The following is a 21814-nucleotide window of genomic DNA, read 5'->3' as shown; positions in this document are numbered from 1 at the left end:
ATAAAGTGGATAAAATATTTTTGTAATCTGTAATAGAATGAGACCCACCCCCAAAAGGGGCAAAAAGGTAGAATGTACAGTCAGCATTTGTGATTCACACTCAGGTTGGAAAAAAAAAATCCTTTCTTTCTTTTTTTTTTAAACAGATGGGTCTCTCTCTGGTGCCCAGGCTGGAGTGCAGTGTCGTGATCTGAGGATCATCACTCACAGTAGCCTTGAACTCCTGGCCTTAAGCTATCCTCCCAACTCAGCCTCCCAAGTGGCTGCAATTACAGGCATGCACCACCACACCTGGCTAATTTTTGTTTTAATTTTTTGTAGAGATGAGGTTTTGCCTTGTTGCCCAGGCTGAAAAATTATTTACCAGAGCATTTACTTGAATTCTGCTAGAAGTGTTTAAATCTTAATTTTTCTGATTAGTGTTTTTGCTTAATGGATAAACAACTATATGTTCCTAGGTTATGTCAGGATATAATGCAATTAGATGTAATGGCAATGTACAAGAATAAATTGGTTGCTCCATCAATCTGATTGACAACTAGTTTTTATAGTGCTCGTAAAAAGTGGGTAATTACCTATTGCTGATGGGGTTTGACAGATAATCTAATACCAGATGAGTATAATATATAGTTGAGGTTTTTGTAGCTAGCATACTTTTAAAGTACATGGGATATGACATTATGTAATTGCCATTTCGTTATTTTATCATAATACTGATCAATTTCATAGGCTTACTCTGTAAAAACAAAATCTATGAGCCGTTTTAACGTAGATTTAGTCAATGAAATCCTGTTCATGGTTTCAGGGCGAACTACTCAGTGTTTCATTATGAATGAATGGTTTTTAGACCAGGAGCATGTTATCATTTATTGAAGCAAATGTTTACTCAATGTGAATCTAGTAAACCAGAAGAAATAATTTTCTTTTAGAAAATATGTTATTGGCATTTGTCTTTGATTCGTAGTAACTTAGAACTAAAAGAGTAAATAGCACTTTCTTGCTACTCCTTTATTTGTCCAGTGAGGAAAACTTAGATTCTGAGGATATTGGTCACATAGTCAAAGCTAGTTAATATTAAATACCAAAGCCAGGAATGGATCCAAGAGCCCCTAAGTTAAAATTCAAAGCATTTGTACAAAAACAAAAAGTTTGATGACCAAAGCGCTACGCCGTTTGAGTCTTCCTGAGGCACATGGAGGGATTTCTCTCGTGCTTGGGAGCTCTTGATTTTCTGTTTCTTATGAACTTAGAATGTTTGTTCCCACCTGATGTTTTTATGTGTCTGCCTTGATTCAGACACCTCTGGAAGTAATTCAGTTCACTAATTGGGTTGATTTGATTTTTAATGTAGCCATGTGTCATGGGATCTGCAAACTTCCAGGGGATACCTCAGACCGCTAGATCTTCCCCCTAATTTCTGCTCCCTGATTTAGTTACCTGGTTAAAGCCTTTATGTATGGTTATGGATTGAATTTTACCTTCCCCCATCCCAAATAATATGTTGAAGTCTTAATCCCTAGTACCACGGAATGTGACCTTATATTTAGAGATGTGGTCTTTTTTTTTTTTTTTTTTTAATGGAATCTTGCTCCTTTGCTCAGCCTCAGTGCAGTGGTACAATCTCAGCTCACTGAAACTTCTGCCTCCTGGGTACAAGTGACTCTCCTGCCTCAGCCTCCCAAGTAGCTGGGATTACAGGCACCCATCACCATGCCCAGATGATTTTTGTATTTTTAGTAGAGACAGGGTTTCACCGTGCTGCCCAGGCTGGTCTCGAACTCCTGACCTCAAGTGATCCACCCTCCTCGGCCTCCCAAAGTGCTGGAATTACAAGTGTGAGCCACTGTGCCTGGCCCCAGAGATGGGGTCTTTACAAAGGTAATCAAGTTAAAATGAGGTCATTAAGGAGGATCCTAATCGAATAACACTGGTATCCTTATAAAAAGGGAAGATTTGGACACCAAGGTATGCATAAAGGGAAGGCACAGTGAAGATTTGCTGGTAGAAGACAGTTGTGTGCAAGCCAAGGAGAGAGGCCTCACAGCCCTTAGAAGGAACCAACTCTGCAGCTATGGACTGAATGTTTGTGTCCACCCCCTGCAAATTCAGATGCTGAAACCTAACCCCCAAGGTGATGATGTTAAGAGATGGGCCTTGGAGAAGTGATGAGGTCATAAAGATGGAGCCTCATGAATGGGATCTGTGCTTTTATGAAAGAGACCCCAGAAAGCTCCCTTGCTCCTTTCACCATGTGAGGACACAGCCAGAAGGCACTGTCTATGAACCAGGAAGGAAGTCCTCACCAGATGCTGAATCTGCTGGTGCCTTAATTTTGGACTTTCAGCCTCCATAACTATGATAAATAAATGTAAGATTTTTTTTAAAAGCCATCAGTTCATGGTTTTTTGTTGTGGCAGCCCTAAGAATCTAACACATGCCTGGAGAGTGATTTTAACATGAGGGTGACAAAATCCCAGAGACAAATGCAAACTGCCCACAGGTGATCACATTTATCCTGGTTTGTGTGGGAATCTCCTGGTTTTGACACTGAAAATCTCATATCCAAGGAAGCCTCTCAGTCCGGAGCAAACAAGGACAACTGGTCACCCTGGCTGGCACCTGGGCATTCAATAATGTTCCCTTTGGCCTTTGGGTGTTGACCACACTGTCTCCCTGAGTTGGTACCTTGGTTCTTAAGAACAACAGGTCAACAGGAAGAATGGCAGTCATCGTCTTTGAAGGAATATGGTTAAGTGATTAGGATAGGTCTTGTGAATAGCTGACATCCTTCAAAAGGAGTGATGAAAAGACTTCCTGTTTCAAAATATATTCCCCACAGCCCTGAAACAATCTAAAATTCCACTGCCCTTTTGATTTTTTAATAGATTCCCAGCCTCACAGTCTGTTTTAGGTCAGATTCTCTAGAAGCAGTCTGAGATGAGGACTCATGGGCCAGTGATTTATTGATGGAGGGCTCAGAGGAGAAACCCCTCAGGAAATGAGGGAAGCAGGAGTGGGTGGAGAGAGAAGGCAGTCAGAGATCTGATTACAGCTGAAGCCTCAGCTTGATTCCACGAGGAGATTTGGAGCAGAAATAGTGCTACAGATTTGCCCTGCCTTGTGGTAAAGGGACTGGTCTCTAGTTCACTGCAGTGGCTTTAAAACACAGCAATTTCTCTGGGAGGCTGAGATGGGAGGACGAGATCAGAAGTTTGAGACCAGCTTGGGCAACACAGCAAGACCAGGTCTCTATAAAAATTTAAAAATTAGCTAGATGTGGTTGTGCCTGCCTGTAATCCCAGCTACCTGGGAGCCTGAGGCAAGAAGATTGCTTGAGCCTAGGAATTTGAGGCTGCAGACAGCTATGATTGCACCAGTGCACTCCAGCCTGGGAAACAGAGAAAGATTCTGTCTCTATAAAAACAACCTCCACCTGAAAATAGCAGCAAATTTATGACACTCTTCCCATCAAGAGACAGGGTTTGCATCCCCTGCCCTTGAATATTGGCAGAAGACTGATTGCTTCCAACAATAGAATATGGTGAAAGTGACATGATGTGACATTTTAAAATAATTTTTAATTGTTGTAAAATACACATAACATAAAATGTACCATCGTCACCATTTTTAAGTGTTCAATTGTATTAGTCCATTTTCACACTGCTGATAAAGACATACCTGAGACTGGGCAATTTACAAAAGAAAGATTTAATCGACTTACAGTTCCATGTGGCTGGTGAGGCCTCACAATCATGACAGAAGGCAAGGAGGAGCAAGTCACATCTTACATGGATGGCAGCAAGCAAAGAGAAGAGAGCTTGTACTGGGGAACTCCCCCTTATAAAATCATCATATCTCATGAGACTTATTCACTATCACAAGAACAGCATGGGAGAGACCTGCCCCCATGATTCAGTTACCTCCCACCAGTTCCCTTGCACAACATGTGGAAATTCAAGATGATATTTGGGTGGGGACACAGCAAAACCATATGAACAGTTCAGTACTGTTAAGTTTATGTTGTTTTACAATGACCACCACCTCCCATCTCCAGAACTCTGTGCACCTTGCAAAACTAAGACTCTGTATCCATTAAATAATAACTTGTCTTTCGTGACTAGCTTATTTCACTAAGCATGATGTCCTCCTGGTTCATCCAGGTTGTAACATGTGTCAGAATTTCCTTTTGTTTTAAGCCTGAATAATATTCTACTGTATGGGTAGACCAAATTTTGTTTATTCATTTATCCATTGATGAACACTTTGGTTGCTTCCTCATTTTGGCCATTGTAAGTAGTGCTGCTATGAACATGAGTGTACAAATATGTTTTTGATACTCTGATTTCAGTTCTTTGGAGTATATATCCAAAAGTAGAATTGCTAGAGCATATCATAATCCTATTTTTAATTTTTAGAGGAATTTCAATATTGTTTTTCATAATAGCCACACCATTTTACACTCCCCAAATAGTACAAGGGTTTCAATTTTTCCACTTTCTCAGCAGCTTTTGTTACTTTATGGGTAATTTTTTTTTTTAATAGTAGTCATGCTAATGGGTGTGAAGTATATCTCTTTGTGGTTTTGATTTGCGTTTCCCTAGTGATTAGTGATATTGAGGATCTTTGCATGTGCTTACTGGATACCATGTGACTTTTAAGGCTGGATTGTAAAAGGCCAAAGGAGCTCTCCCTTGTTTTCTGACACACTCACTGCTGGAATTTCAATTCACCACAGTATAAGTCCAAGTAACCAGAGGCTGCCATGCTGTAAGGAAGTTCAAGCTACACAAAAAAGCCATCTGCAGTTGTTCTCAACAGCCCCATCTGAGCCCAGATTTTTAGTCTTGCCAGCCCAGGCACAAGAAAGTGAGGGGAAAAATCTCCAGATAATTCCAGTTTCCAGTTTTTCAGGTCACTCCCATTCATTGGAGTCTTCCCCATTGAGGCCATAGACATCATGGAGCAGGACAAGCTGCCCAGTGTGCCCAGTCCAAATTCCCAAACCACCTAATTTATGAGCAAAGAAAATGATAGTTGTTTTATTCCACTAGGTCTGGGGTGGTTTGGTATGCAGCAATAGATCACTGGAGCACTGTCAGTCATGGGCTTTGGGACCTTCTGGGGAGGAATGTAAACTCCAGATATTTTCATTTGGCTGAGAGCAGGTGGTGCAGCTCTGAGCTGCTAGCAGGCAGTATTCTTCTCAACTGGCCAATGGGTATCCTGGGGGATAAAATGCCAGCATGAACCTGAACAGGGCACCAACAGTCATTGCTACAGAGAACCTTTAGTAATTCTTCTTCTCTGGGTTTGGAATTAATACTTTGCCAGGAAATTAGCACTGTCGAGTTGAAAGTAGATTAGAAAAGTAAATGAGGATTAAGACAAAGGCTGACAGGGAAGAGTGACTGAGATGCTCACCCCATAATTTTTCCATTTCATGGCCTAACACCAGGCTGGTGGTTCCTCATTTAAAGACACACAAGAACAGCTAAATCAATAGTTAGAAAATTGCCAGAAAAAGTCTATTTTCTGCAGATGACATAAAATTTTGCAGAGATGTTCTCAAGAATATAAAGATGCCAGAATAAAGTAGGCTTTCTACTTACAGCAAGTTCATAGGAACAGAAAGACTTTCTAGAAGCTTAAGAAAAGATGTTTGAATAGAGAGACAGAAAGTGGACTTTAGAATAAATGTTAAATGCTAATTTGAATCTTTTCCCCTGTGTAGAGTTTATGTGATGTGATGGAAAAAATTGTTATGAAAAATTCTCAAATGTTTATAGAGAAAATGAGATTATAGGAGAACCAGCTCATTCATATTTTGACCATAAGCTTTATAGGAGCTTATTCTCTATTACTAATATTCTTGAACCTTTAGACCTGTTCAATACAATCTTAATCATGAATATGGAGCACAGGGTGCCCTTGGTCAGGCCACTCAGCTTTGAGATCTTGGCTTAAATGTCACTGTGTCTGAGAGGTCTTTCTTGGCCATTCATTTGAAGTAGCAGCCCAGGTCCACTTCATTACGTTTTATATTTTCCACTTTGTCTTTAGTATATACAGCTGTTATTTTTCTAGTACACTAATGTGCTTGTTTGTTGCCCAACTCCACAACCCCACTGCCACCTGCACTTTCACCTCTACCACCAACACTACCAACCTCACTGACACCACTATTGCTATGGTTTGAATGTGTTCCCCAAAGGTCATGTGTTGGAAACTGAAATCCCAATGCAACCAGTGCTGGAAGGTAGGGCCTAAGAAGAGGTGATTAGGTCATGTTGTCCTTATAAATGAGAGTTGGTTAGGTATCCTGAGAGTGGCTTTTTTATAAAGCAAGCTTCATCCTCTTGCTCTCACCCTCTCTTGCCCTTCTGCCCTCCATCATGGAATTATACTGCACAAAGTTCCTCACCAGATACTGGTGTCATGCTGTTGGAATTTCTAGTCTCCAGAACCATAAGCCAAATGCATTTCTGTTTGTTGTAAATTACCCAGTCTGTGGTATTCTGTAATAGCAACACAAAATGGACTAAGACCACCATTGTCACTACCATAAACACTACCACCTCCACTTTCGGCACCACCACCACCATCATTATGACCACCATTATCACCACATCATCAGTATCCATCAACACCACCATTGCCACCAACATCACCATCACCAACAACACCATCACCACTACCACTACCATCATCACCATCCACCATTATCACCAACCATCATCAACGTCATCACCATCACCAACACCAAACCATCACCAACATCACCACCATCATCACTACCACCACCACCATCACCACTATTATCACTACTATCACTGCCATCATCATTACCATCACCACCACCACCCCTACCACCACCATCACGCTGGCTTCACTGAAATCCCCACGAAAGTGAGGGTGCCGTATTCCTTGCTTAGTGCTGAATCCGCCATGCCTGGAGCACTACGCAGCTCAAAGAAGACATTTAATAAACAAGCATTTGTTGTTGAACATAAAACAACAAGGATACAGCAGCTTTGATAATAACTTTGAAAGGTAGGGGGCAATGTGTTCTCAGGGGAAGATTTGGTAGAGTGACTTAGATGACCTAGATCTTATTTACAGAAGACTTCTTAGGGCTCTCAGCAATTGGAAAATGGAAAACTTGGTGGAAACATTCAGTATAGTCAGGTATCTTGGAATACTACTAGTGCCTTCTGGAGAGCAATGAAAAGAATCTGAACACATTATGAGTATGGAGCCTTCCTCTGATTGAAATCATGATTGAAATCCATGCCCATCCTCTCAACCTGACCCTACGCCTACCCTCTGGGGCCTGATGGACTTCTTTTCCTCACCCCAGTTCCAGCTGAAGTTTTCATTCCCAGAGCAAGTTGGGTGATGTCCCGCTGTCTGTAAGTTTCCGTGACATTTTATTTTTCTCCACCATAATGTGAGTCCCATAGAGCTGGGAATCTCATCTATCTTGTTAACTGCTGTGCCCCAGTTCTCAAAGTGATGACCACTACAGTGAATGTTCTCACACACAGTCGTCAAAAGAATTGACTGAATCTGTGACATGCCCTTCCCCTAGGACTGGATCTTCCCTGGTCTTCATCTTTGTGCCAGCAAACTTGATCTGCAGGTAGAGGCAGCACCAGCAATGCAGCCCTTAGGAGTCACAAGGAGGCACCATCTTCCTAAGGCAAATCTCAAATTGATGCCCCTCTCTCTCACCCTGGCAGGCCAACATGCGCTCCCTTGTTACGGGGCACAGCTTCCCCAGTTCCATGAGACAGCCCTGGAGCTAAATAAATACCAATGGGTGGAATGAATTCTCGTTATTTGATATTTGGAAACACACTTTTGCTCTTGTGGCAAGGGTGCACTCCTTGTAGCAAACATTGAATTAAAAAACAAGTTTTGGTAATATTTGAATTTACTTTTCTATTTATGAATTTTTAAAAATTTAGCAAGCGTATACTATCTTGCATTCTGTGCTATAATGTAAGTAATACAAAAAAACGCAGAAATTTTAAATTAAAAAAAAAACAAACTTTCAGCTGGGTATGGTGGCTCATGCCTGTAATCCCAGGACTTTGGGAAGCTGAGACAGGGGGATCACTTGAGGCCAGGAGTTCAAGACCAGCTTAGGCAACATAGCAAGACATTATCTCTACAAAAATAAAAAAAAAAAAAAAAGTCCTGCATGGTGGCACGTGCCTGTAATCACAGCTACTCAGGAAGCTAAAGTGGGAGGATTGCTTGAGACTGTGAGTTTGAGGCTGCAGTGAACTATGCTTGTGCCACTATACTCCGGCCTGGGCAACAGAGAGAAACTGTCTCTTAAAAAAAAAATTTTTTTAACTTAAAAAATAGAAAAACAAACTTACATTTCCATTGCTGTGAGTACTTGTTTTGAAAGCAGATATGATGTCCTATTTTACCATGAGCTATAAATTTATTTCTAAACTCTCAAGAAAAGTAAAATCTATGTTTTTTTTTAGCTTTATCAACTCAGCATGCTTAGATGTGTCTATGTTTTGACTTATGAGGTTTGTGTAAATTTGTTCCACTTTTTTTGCATATCTGCCATGATATAGGCATCTGAGGGAATGCTCCATCAAATGGCAATTAGTTATTTTCTTTTGTCTAAAAAAAGTTACACTCATTTAAAATTCAATGACTTGTTCACATAATTTTAAGAAGGAATGTGCTCTTCTGAATGTGGAAGCTCTAGAGATGTTGCTAACGGTAAGAACATCTACTGTTGAGTATGTGGTTCAGTTCCCAAAATTGAGACATTTACCAAGTGACTAAAAGTGTTATAATATTTCTTGGCTTCACTTCTTCCATATGTCTTATGGGAAAAATCTTTCTGTGCTCTGATGCAACAGTTGCAAGTTTCTGAATGAGAGAGAATTTAGAAAGATATGTTAGAAGGTATTTTTGATGGGAAGGTTGAGATGATTTTATGTAGATAGTTGCCTTTACAGAAAATCAGCTACTTATTTTAAAACTAAAAAATATTTAAGACACAATAATCACTTTAGTCCAGGCAAGAGCTGGATTAACCCTAACCCTAGCCCTAACTATAATAACCCTGATCCTAACCCCTAAACTATAATAAGAGTGAAAAATAAATAGTAAGAATAGTTGTCAATAAATTAAAATATACCTATACTCTGGAGGCAAACACTACTTTAGTTGGGCATTTCGTTTCAGAACATAGGGCTTCAGCAAACACAACAGCATCGACAATGAGAAAGAATTACAATAGAACGTGACTGAGATTGACAAAATAAGGACACGTCTATCCCCAAACATCTACATCTTAATTCTGAGGACCTTTGAATGTGTTACTTTACATGACAAAGGTAATTCATGTGGAGATGAAATTAAGGTTGTTAATCAGTTGACCTTAAACTGGGGAGATTAACTGGATTATCTGGGTGGACCCAATGGAATTGCAGGGATTCTTTAAATGGGGAAAAGGGAAATAGAAGAATCAAATGATGTGATTTGAGAAATACTTGGCCAACATTTGCTGGCTTCAAAGATGGAAGGAGGCCAGGAGGCAAGGAATTCAGTCTGACTCTAGAAACTGGAAAAACCCAGGAAATACATTCCCCCCTAGAGCCTCCAGAATGAACATCTTTACTGACACAGGTTTTAGCCCAGTGAGATTCACTTAGGACTTCTGTCCTTCATAACTGTGGGATGAGAAATGTGGCACTCAGTTTGTGATAATGTATTGCAGGTAGGCAAAGGAAACCAATATGGCCCCCTACTTTGATTAGGGGAACAAAGACCAAAGGTATAGTGAGTGGGAAATAGGGACATTTCTTGGCAAGTGTTATATTGTGTGGTTCCAAAAAGTGGGGCTGGACCTAGACCAACTCTTCATTCTCCCAACAATTGAAGTATCTTCTACACTCAAAGCTTCCTTTCTTATCCTTTTAACTTCATCTAATTTCACTTTTTCAGAATGTTCCAAACCATAGTTTTTCTGCCACATGACAGTCAGCCACAAACATGGACACCAACAGAGAACTCTGGTATTACATTACAAGTAGGAGAGATGTAGCACATTAACAAAAGGAATCTCCAGTGGATGAAGCATCTATGGAAGATATTCTCTTCTCTATCTTGAATCCTATTCACCGATTTCAACTCTACCCTCCACCAAGATACCCCACAAGATAAGCTGGTCTTGAATGACCCAATATGGTGGCCACTCACTACATGTGGCTATGGGCACTTAGAACATTATGAATCCTGGGATCTGAGAGACCAAAACAGACCCCACTCTATCAACTAAGATGGACCCCAAGGTTAAGGAGACAAAAGTTAGTAGGACCTACTGGTCGAGGGTTCAGGGCTAGGCTGGAATGACAACTTCATAAATCCCTGCAGCTGCCAGAACCATACCCTTGCTGAAGTCCTTAACAAGAGGAGTTATCAGACCTCTCCCAATTCTGGTTTACAACCCAGACTAGTATAACTGATTGGACAGAGGACCACCCTTACAAACATTCTTTTCTGATAAGCAACCGTAGACCTTATGCCAATTTCAGCTAGCCTATAGAAGCTATGCACAAATTGGATTTGGGTCTTATAGTTCACCTTTCCATGTGAAGAGCCAAATTCTAACTCATTTTAATGGGAAAACTATGCCCCAAAGTGAATATGAGACATAAGTTACATATATGTTTACCCATTGCACATGCACTCACCCCCATTATAAATATGTATAGCTTTCCCCCCAAACCTGCTGAATATGTGTAGCTCCACTGTGTAATACAGAACCTGTGAGGCATAAAGCCTAACCTGCCTCTTCCGTCTTTGAAGACAGAGCACTTTTGGTCCACACCAGAGACTATCCTCCCCAGTTTACAATCTGATATCGCCAGTAAAGCTCTCTTTTCTACTATTTAGCCATCCTGGTCTTCTTTTGGACAATAGTCCAAATTGAGATGTGTTCTATGTGCAAAATACACACCAGATTTCAATGATTTAGTAGAAGAAAGAGAATGTAAAATATCTCAATAATTTATAAAACATTATTGACATATAGCCAGGCACTGTTGCACATGCCTGTAGTCCTAGCTACTTGGGAGGTTGAGGCAGGATAATCATTTGAGGCCAGGAGTTTGAGACTGTAGTATGCTATGATCATGCCTGTGAATGCCACTGCACTCCAGCCAGGGCAACATAGCAGACTCCTTCTCTAAAATAATAATAAAATTATTTACATAATGAAGTGATCATATTTTGGGTATATTGGCCTATATAAAAGTACGTTATTGAATTTAGCTTCGCCTGTTCTTTTTACTTTTTAAAATGAGGTTACAGGAAAATTTAAAATCATGTGCATGGCTCCTGTATGTGGCTTGTGTTATGTTTCTATTGGATGGTGCTAGTCTTGAATTAATATTGTAAGCGACCATCACCCCATCCACCATCCTTTGCAAATTAATAATCAGCCAACATTGGCAATGTTGGCCATAGAGTTTTAAAATTTCAAACTATAGATGTAATCATGGAAAGGACCTTCTGGAAATCATACCATGGTGTCTAAAATATAGGAATGGCTGTGCTTCATGCCTATATACTCTCCAAGTTAACCTTTGGGAAATTCTGATACGTGATTGTCTTCCTATAGAGAACTTACAGTGAGTTATTCAAATGGAATTAAGAAGATATAAAGACACCGTGGGAAAAACCCCGTCCCTTTTAGTGGTTCTTTTTAAAATTTTCACTTTAATGACTCATTTTATGTGCTTTAAAATGACATGAAAAAAAAGTCGTTGGAAAAAAAGCATTTGTTTCTTCTTTCAGACTTCTGAATGTAAAATGAACATCTTTGGGAATTTCAGCAAATGATCTGCTATTCGTCTGAACTGAATGTGTAGGAGACGGTGGTATTCATCAACTCATGCCTTCATTTAACAAAAGGATTGAGTGCTTTCTTGGTATGAGACATATTGCCAGAACAGAAGACCTGATGTCTGTCCCTTACAGCCTTCTTATTTTTAGTAGGGGAAGCTTGGGGCCATAGACCAGTGGTCTTTCCAGTCTCGATGGTGCTAAGGAGGGCCCTTAAAAAGGACAGAATTTTGTTTGGCATTCTGAATCCTTAAAAAGGAGACCTCTAAATAAATGTATCAAGGATTACTTTCAGCACAGTCACTTAAGCTCCATCTGTGGAAAGTGCCTGGATGCTCCACCCTCATTCCCTTGACCGTTCTCAGTTCGCTAGCAGGTGCACTAGAGGGTTCACAGCAAGCTGACAGCCTCTCACTCAAGCATGTCTGGCTTCCTTCTTCTCAGCTCAGGGCTGACTCTGTCCCTAGGAAACTTACTCAGCGGCACGTGGGTCAAAACCCCTAAGACAGCCCTCAGACACCAGAAAAGGGAGTCGGAGGTCAAATGCCTCCTTCCCTGGGGTGGGGATGTGTTTCCAAGATCATACCTTCCTTCCCAGGGGTGAGAGTGACTAAGCCCCTACTTACTAACACATTCTCTTTACTTCTTCTCTCTCACTCCCCACTTCCCCAATGAGCTTCTTGGATAAGCTCTTGCATAAGCTACTGCATAAATAAGGCCACTACCCTCAACTCCTGGTCTCGGGGTTGACTCGTGGGAGAACTCAGACTAATATATCTGTAAGAACAATCTACGTCAAGATTTTCAAGCCGATCTTGGCAGAATTTCAAAACTGTCATATTTTCTCAAATTGTGCTATGTGCGCACTTCGAATATCACAATTTCATTTTTAATATTGCACAACATTAATGACACATGGAATTATGACATATTAAGCATTGCAGTGTCATGTGATGGAATTTCTTTAGAAAGCATTCGGGGAAAGGTGATGGGGAGAAACCATGAGTCCCATACACAGTTAAAAACCTCCCTTTAATATATGTATTAGAAAGCCTCCTCATCTTGCAGTGTTTCAAACTTTGGAGCATGCATCTTGCTTTTTATGGAATAGGAGTATATCAGAGACTCTAGTCATTGAGCCCACGGATAGCCTTGGGGACTTTAATCCCTAAATCTCCTGGGGGCAGATCAAAAGACTGGCTCCTCCACAGAGATGTAAATTATGCAGGAGCTGGAAGAGAAGTAGAGGGTATTACTTGATGAAACTTTCATCAGATCCTTCTAAAGTCAATATAGACGGGATTTCCAAAGCTTTTATCATGTTGGAAAATGTCTGCATATGCAAATATGACTCCTGGGATCATCACAGCTCTATTTCTTCCTCTATAAAATACCAGATAAATTACTTAGATTTACAGCAATAGAGATATACCTGTGGTTGTGATTATTTCTTTTATTATAGTGTCATGTGCGTTTTTGTTTACTTATCTCTCTTCCAAGGGTTGAACATTTTTAACCCTTCTATTATGATTAAAATCATGATATGTCATTAATATATCTTCCTTGAGTTTGGATAACACATTAGCTTTTCATTAGGAGGCAGAACATGAGAGTGTTAAGAACATGGGCTGGGTGGGTGCAGTGGCTCACGCCTGTAATCCCAGCACTTTGGGAGGCCAGGGAGGGTGGATTACCTGAGGTCAGGAGTTCAAGACCATCTTGGCCCACATGGTGAAACCCCATCTCTACTAAAAATACAAAAATTAGCTGGGTGTGGTGGCACGCGCCTGTAATCCCACCTACTCGGGAGGCTGAGGCAAGAGAATTGCTTGAGCCTGGGAGGCAGGAGGTTGCAGTGAGCCGAGATCATGCCACTGCGCTCCAGCCTGGCCAACAGAGTGAGACTCTGTCTCAAAAAAAAAAGAAAACACACACACACACACACACACACACACACACAAAAACATGGGCTTGGAGGCACAGTGGCTCACGCTTGTAATCTTAGCAATTTGGGAGGCCGAGACAGGAGGATCACATGAGCCCAGAAGTTTCAGATGACCCTGGGAAACATAGTGAAACCCTATCTCTTAAAAAAAATTAAAAATAATAAAGAGAAAAAATAGGGGTCAAGCACAATGGCTCACACCTGTTATCCCAAGATTTTGGGAGGCCGATGAGGGAGGATTGCTTGAGCTCAGGAGTTTGAGATCAGCCTGGGCAACATAGCAAGACTCTGTATCTATAATTGTAATAATAATAAAAGAACATGGGCTTGAAACTGAGCTACATGGGTCCAAAGCCTGGCTCAACCACTCTCTGACCTTGAGCTGATTATTTATTCTGTGCCTCAGTTTCTGCATCTGCAAAATAGGATTTATAACAATATCTACCTCTATAATTGCTTGATGAGTTCTTCCTGCCCACTGCACAGACAAAATCAATTCACTGAGATACGGCATTGCAGTAGAGAGAGAGTTGAATTGATGTGAGGCCGACCCATAAGGAGAAACAGAGTTATCACTCAAGTCAGTGTCCCTTGGAGGGTAGTGTTTTTCTGGACAATTTGGTGGGCAGGGGATTAGGGAATGGGTGATGCCGATTGTCTGTGGGTTAAATCATACAGCCAATCAGCAGGGGTGTGGAAAACGGTCCTCGTATATTGAGTCCACCTCTGGGTGGGGCCATAGGAGCAGCTAAGTCATGAGTCATGAGTCCTGCTGTGGTCAGTCTGAAAAACAACTCAGAAAAAAACAATTTAAGGTTCTACAATAGTGATGTTATCTATGGGAGCAATTGCAAAGGTCACAGTTCTTGTGACCTCTGGCCACATGACCCCTGAGCAGTAAGGAATTATAAAATCTATGCCTAAATCTTAGCACAGTACAAGCCCATCCCATAATCCTATTCTTGTGGACTTTCAAAACTGGTTTAGTTTTGGGGAAGAGCTATAATCATTCTTGCTTTAATGTCAAACTACAACCTAAATTTCCCCTAAAGTTAGCTTGACTTATGTCCAGGAATGACCAAAGCAACTTAGAGGTCAGAAGCAAGATGGAGTCAACTATGTCAGGTTTCTCCTACTGTTATAATTTTGCAAAGGTGGTTTCACCTCCAATGGTAATGGGAGTATGTGTAACTGGGGTGTTGTATTAGTCTGTTCTCATGCTGCTAATAAAGACATACCCAAGGCTGGGTAATTTATAAAGGAGAAGGGTTTAATTGACTCACAGTTCTGCATGGCTGAGGAGGCCTCACAATCATGGCAGAAGGTGAAGAAGGAGAAAAGGCATGTCGTACATGGCAGTAGGCAAGAGAGTGTGTGCAGGGGAACTCTCCTTTATAAAACCATCAGATCTCCTGAGACGTATTCACTATCATGAGAACAGCACAAGAAAGACCTGCCACCATGATTCCATAACCTCCCACTGGCATGTGGCAATTATGTGAGCTACAATTCACGATGAGATATGGGTAGGGACACAGCCAAGTCATATCAGGTATTATTCTGTTGCAACCCCAACTGAGTGTACTGCCATTCAGCTTTCGTGCTAATCATCCAAAGTTAGCTCAGACCCCACAAGTTAAAGGATTTAATCCTCAAGAAGACTTCCCATGCCATGGGCACCAGCCACACTCTGTTGGTATCCAGGCCACCTGCACTTTGTAACAACTTACTATAAATTCAGGGGTTCCTGTGAATCCCTCAAGTTCTGTAATTCACTAGAACTCACTAAATCAGGAAGTACTATACTTAACAATTACAGTTTTATTACAAAGGATACACATAGGCTGGGTCCTGGGGCTCACATCTGTAATCCTAGCACTTTGGAAAGCCAAGGTGAGAGGCCAGGAGTTTGAGACCAGCCTTGGCAACATAGTGGGACCCCATCTCTACAAAAAATTTTTAAAAAGTTAGTGGGGCATGGTGGTGTGTGCTGTGGTCCCAGCTACTCGAGAGGCTGAGGTGGGAGGATGGCTTGAGCCCAGAGATTCGAGGCTGTGGTGAGCCATCATTGTGCCACTGCACTCCAGCCTGGATGACAGAGTGAGACCCTGTATCAAAAAAAAAAAAGAGGAAAAAAAAAAAGGATGCACATAGGGCAAGATCCGGGAGGGAATTGGGAATTCAGAGCTTCCGTACCCTCTCCCCATGGAATCAGGGTACATCCTTCTTCCAGCATATCAAGATGTTCACCAGCCAGGAAGCTGTACCGAGCTTCAGTGTCCAGAGTTCTTATCCATGTTTTGTTTGGTAAGCATGATCAATTAAGTATTAGCCATGTTCTTGACTTTCATCTCCTGCTGTCTCCCGTCCCCAGAGGTCAGGCAGATGAAAATCCCCCCAACCCTCCAATCACATAGTTGGTCTTTCTTGTGACCAGCCCCCATCCTGACGCTATTAACTTCAGCGCACCCTGAGTCACCTCATTAGCATAAGAAAGACACAATTCTCTCAGGAAATTCCAAAGGTTTCAGAAGTTCTGTGCTGGGAACCCGGGACAAAGACCAGGCAAATTATTTACTGTCTCACGTGAGTTAATAACCTGTAATAAAGGCTGGCACAGGGTGAGTGTTCAACATGGCAGCCAAGGTTCTGTAGGAGGGCATAGAAGACCAAGAGACGTATTTCCATCTCATTTTTAAATCCCCACCATTTGCTGGCACAGAGGGTGGCTCACAGGTGTAATCCCAGCACTTTAGGAGGCCTAGGTGGGAGGATTGCTTGAAGCCAGGAGTTCAAGAGCAGCCTGGACAACGTAGCAAGAACCTGTCTCTACAAAAAATAAAAATATTTTACAGGTATGATGGCATGTGCCTGTAGTCCGAGCTACATGGGAGGCTGAGGTGGGAGGATTGCTTGAGCCTAGGAGGTTGAGGCTGCAATGAGCTCTGATGGTGTCACTGCACTACAGCCTGGGTGACAGAATGAAACTGTCTCAAAATCATCATAATAATTTTAAAAAATTCCCATAATTTGAAACATGTTCAACAGGTGCATTTAAATGTCTCCATTTCCACGGTTTTCTCTCTCTACTCAGAAGAAATTCTATGAGTGCAACTTTATCAACCCCTTGTGTGCTCCTCCAAATATTGGCTTCCATCGGGTTCCCCCGGTTTGCCACATTATATTCTGATTATTCTGTGGTTCACGTTCCTTTGGGAGAACACTTTTATTCTTCATTCTCTCTGCCTAAAAGTATTTCCCATGCTCCAGGGTAAATGCTCTTGGTAGAGTGATGTTGTTTTGTTTGCTTTTTTTGAACAAATAAATCAATGTTCACTAAATTTCCTCAGATTTTAAACTCTTGGTTTTGTTCTAAACACATCGGTATGGAACACGGACATTCTTTCGTTTAGTATATCTGTAATTCATAACAGCAGCCAGATCAGAACCATCTAACTAGCCATGGTTACTTTAAAACAGTTTAATACAAGGTATATACAAATTTCAATTTAATTTGAATATACATATGGATGCTAAAACATCTGTCTTCTTAATTGGCTTACTTAAGTCAAAGTGGCAGAAATCAGGTAGGAAATCAATGGACTGGATGAAGGATACCCACACTGGGGAGGGCGATCTGCTTTTCTCAGCCTCCCAATTCAAATGTTAATCTCATCCCGAAACACCCTCACAAAATAATATTTAATCAATTGTTAGGGCACGGGCCCGTCAAGTTGACTCATAAAATGAGTCATCACAGGTGGAGAGGTGCCTGACATGCAAGGTGTCAGAACCCCAGCATCAGAAAGTGTTTTGTGACAGTGTAGGTTTGAAAAAGGAAAATTTTATTAGAAAGAAAACTCAGCAAAAGCATGCAGCTGGGTGCCTTGGCAAGAGAGGACTGTGTGCCGAGGTGCATTTTCCTTAGGAGCAGTTATGGACCTTAAAGCGGGAACTGAAAGGTAATTTGCATGATAAATGATTGCATTTGTAGGCATTTTGGTGCCCTAATGTCAGCAAGGTTGCACAATGAATTTCGGCATGCATGCATTCCAGAAATGTATAGAAATTCTAGTCACTTATAAATTTTAAGTTGAAAAGAAGCCTGGAAACAGGTGCTCACTGCAGATAACAGGGGAGTCTGATTACTTCTAAGTCCCTCTGATAAGGAGTTTTTGTCTTTGGATGGTCACCTGCTTGGTGGTCACCACGTGATCTTTGCTTTCCTGAGGGTCCAGTTACCTCCATCCCTTCTTTGAACAGAGCAGCTTTCTTTTCCTATTGCACTTTTCCAACATTGGTAATGCCTGCAGAGTTCACAGGCACGTAAGAGCAATATTAGAAAGTAGACAAGTTTATCTTCAGTTCCTCCGATCTCAAAGCCACAGGGCTTCCCAGAGGCCTGGTTAATGTCTTCATGTCCCCTTCCAAGCTCAATTCCCCTTAGCTCACCCCTCAACTGCTAGCCACATTTGCTCCTAGATATATTTTTCATTATAAGATATAAATATCTGGCAAGAACCGAGAGAATCATTTCCACGGCCTGCACTGAGGAACCTTAGCCCTGGGAGAGGGTTTTTGAAGCAAGGTTCCTGAGACTAAATAAAACCAAGAAATGTTCTAATGTCTACCCCTATCATAGAACACTAGTATACTCAAGATATGCAAATCAGGAAATCTTGGCGGTAAGACACTGGTTGAAGCTTGTTTTAATTCAGAATTTTTAGACTCATTGCATCACAATACTTCCTCCCCATCCCCAATCCTAGCATCTGTTAGTGTCTTTCAAAACAATTGTTCCCCCGACTACATTTTTTAAAATGCTGGTCAAAAGTATTGTGGCCACTCAAAGTGATGTTTGCATTGAATACAGATGGAGGATTCAAACTAAAGACTCAGTATCTAATGGGGATTGGGGGCTTGTAGGACATAGCATGGATAAACATCTAAGACCGGGAAGGGAAGGCTACCAGCTCTATGAGGGCATCGAGGGAAACCCAGCAAATTGCAGAGGTTAGGGACATCAACACCTGTGTAGTCAAAAATTCAAGTATAACTTTTGGCTCCTTAAAAACTTAAACTAGTAACAGCCCACTGCTGACCAGAAGGCTTACTGATAAGATAAATGGTCAATTAAAATATGGGATTTATAAATTATATGTATTATATACTGCATTATTGCAGTGAGTAAGCTAGAGAAAAGAAAATGTTATTAAGAAAGTCATAAAGAAGAGAAAATACATTTACTATTCATTAAGTGGAAGTGGATCATCATAAAGGTGTTCATCCTCCTTATTCTCACTTTGAGGAGGCTGAAGAGGAGGAGGAAGAGGAGGGGTTAGTCTTGCTGTAGCAGGGGTGCAGAGGTGGAAGGAAGTCCACTGATACGTGGATCCTCACAGCTTAAACTCATTGTTCAAGAGTCTACTGTAACTCATTTAAAAAACTAAGTCTCATGAAATTATACCAAGGTGTCAATTTTACTTTTGCAAACTAGAGAGTTGAACTTGAAATAGATAATGCACATTTATCTTCTTTAACTTTCTTTAACCTTTAACCTTATTGAACAAGGAATTTGAGGATCCACTTATCAGTGGACTTCCTTCCACCTCTGCACCCCTGTGACAGCAAGACTAACCCCTCCTCTTCCTCCTCCTCTTCAGCCTCTTCAACGTGAGAACAAGGAGGATGAAGACCTTTATGATGATCCACTTCCATCAAATGAATAGTAAATATAGCTTCTCTTTCTTATAACGTTCTTAATAACATTTTATTTTCTCTAGATTATTTCATTGCAATAATACAGTATATAATACATAAAATAAATGTTAATTGGCCATTTATAGTATCAGTAAGGCTTCTGGTCAACAGTAAGCTGTTAGTAGTTAAGTTTTTGGCAAGCCAAAAGTTATACTTGAACTTTTGACTAAACAGGGAGTTGGTGCCCCTAACCTCTGCAATGTTCAAGGGTCAGCTCTATTTAGAAAGGGCTTAGCACTGGATTGAAAAAGCGGATTTCAATTTTGAAATTCGACAAAATTACACAGACCAATCTTTGTAACCTGAGATGACTGGTAGTAAGTAGTTCCACATTGCTAGCAGATTTTTTTTTCTTTTTTTCTGATTCTGAATGTTTTGAAAGTTGGAGTCCTAATTTCTTTAAAGCGTGTATGCATCACAATTGCTCTGGGATAAAAAGTAGTCTATGACTCAGAGTGTTAAAAAAGAAAAACTGCATGTGAAAGTAGAGTGGTCTTTATTTGATATACACATTATAGAAGATTAAAAACTAAAGGAGATGGAATATTGTTCAGTTATAAAAAGGAAGGAAGTACTGATGTGTGATACAACATGGATGGACCTCAAAAACATGCTCTGTAAGACCAGGTGTGGTTCCTCACACCTATAATCCCAGCACGTTAGTAGGCTGAGATGGGCAGATCACTTGAGGCCAGGATTTCAAGACTAGCTTGGGCAACTGACAAAACCCCATCTCTACTAAAAATACAAAAATTAGCTGGGTGTTGTGGTGCACGCCGGTAGTCCCAGCCACTTGGGAGGGTGAGGCAGGAGAATCACTTGAGCCTGGGAAGGGTAGGTTGCAATGAGCCAAGACTGCGCCATTGCACTCCAGCCTGGGAAACAAGAGAGAAACATTGCCTTAAAAAAAAAAAATTTAAAAACATGTTCTGTAAAAGAAGCTAGACACAAAAGGCCACATATTGTATGATTTCATTTATATGAAATATCTGTAATTGACAAATCTACAGAGATGGAAAGGAGATTGGTGGTCCTCGGGAGTGAGGGGCTGGGAGAATGGGGATTGACCATTTAGTGGTATGAGTTTTCCTTTTCAGGTGACAAAAATGTTCTGGAAGTAGATAGTGGTGATGGTTGCATAACAGTGAATGCACTAAATGCCATGGAATTAATTGCACGTTTTAAATTGTTAATTTCATGTTATGTGAGCTTAATCCCAATTAAAAAAAAAAAAAAACCACACAAAAGGAGGGAATATTTTCAGAATTGACAAGACCACTTACTGTTCATGGATACCAGTGACTTTGGACATGGGAGCTATGGGAGGAAATTTTTAACATGAGCCCGGAATTCCCACCAAGTTGCCATAATGACTATGTTCCATGTGAGAGAGGAGAAAGAAAAAAACCCTGTCAGGCAGGCAGTTAAGGTGGGTCTTCCGTTGAGTTCTTTCAAACAAAAGAACAGCCTGTAGACATAGATAAGGGAACTTGCACAGGGGGGCTTGCCTAAGACATGCCGACAGCTGCATAGATAACAAAGTCTACACAGGTGACTTGCCCAGACATGCCTACAATGGAAAATTCTGTCCCCTGACACATGAGCAATAAGAGGAGCAAAGCAATGTGGAGTCTAAGGGCTTGCATGTGCTTTAGGAGGATGTGGTGGAGCTACCAGAAATTTGTGCTTTATGCAGATGAGATGCCTGGCCCTCATCAGTTTCCTATAAAAGCCGTTGCATTCCATTGTAAAAGTGGTAACCCTTTTCCGGATCCCCTCTCTGCAACAGAGAGCTTTCTTCTTTCACTTATTAAACTTTTGCTCCAACCTCATCCTTTGTGTCCATGCTCCTCAATTCTCTTGGTTGTGAGACAAAGAACCCCGGGTGATACCTCACAATGAGAGACTGCTACATTGTGATACATTGGTGAGACTGTAACACATGGATGATACATTAAATATATTAGTCTCTTTATTAAAAAATATTAAAAATAGTCTTTACAAATATTAAAGATATTAGTCTCTTTATTTTAAAAATCACCTCTTTTGTTTTCTCTCTTTCTGAATAAAATGATGTGAGCTTAATGAATGGTTTTCACAATTATTGTTTGAGAATGAATTTGCAATCATTTAGTGAAGTTGGCTGTTTTACAAAACTTAAGCACTTTTTAAAGCTATAAACAGACCCTAAGGAGCATGAGGATCATGGAGCTGGATGGCTTTGTC

General features: G+C 40.9%; 1 protein-coding gene across 2 annotated transcripts in view; it reads left to right on the top strand.

Annotated features, from left to right (window-relative positions):
• The window catches only part of PUDP (pseudouridine 5'-phosphatase), a 441859-nt gene that overhangs the window by 272842 nt on the left and 147203 nt on the right, over positions 1 to 21814 (top strand). The window lies entirely within an intron of this gene.

This window comes from Pongo abelii, chromosome X, assembly GCF_028885655.2.
Source record: "Pongo abelii isolate AG06213 chromosome X, NHGRI_mPonAbe1-v2.0_pri, whole genome shotgun sequence".
NCBI classification, from domain to species: domain Eukaryota; kingdom Metazoa; phylum Chordata; class Mammalia; order Primates; family Hominidae; genus Pongo; species Pongo abelii.
This window is presented reverse-complemented; position numbering and strand designations above follow the sequence as displayed.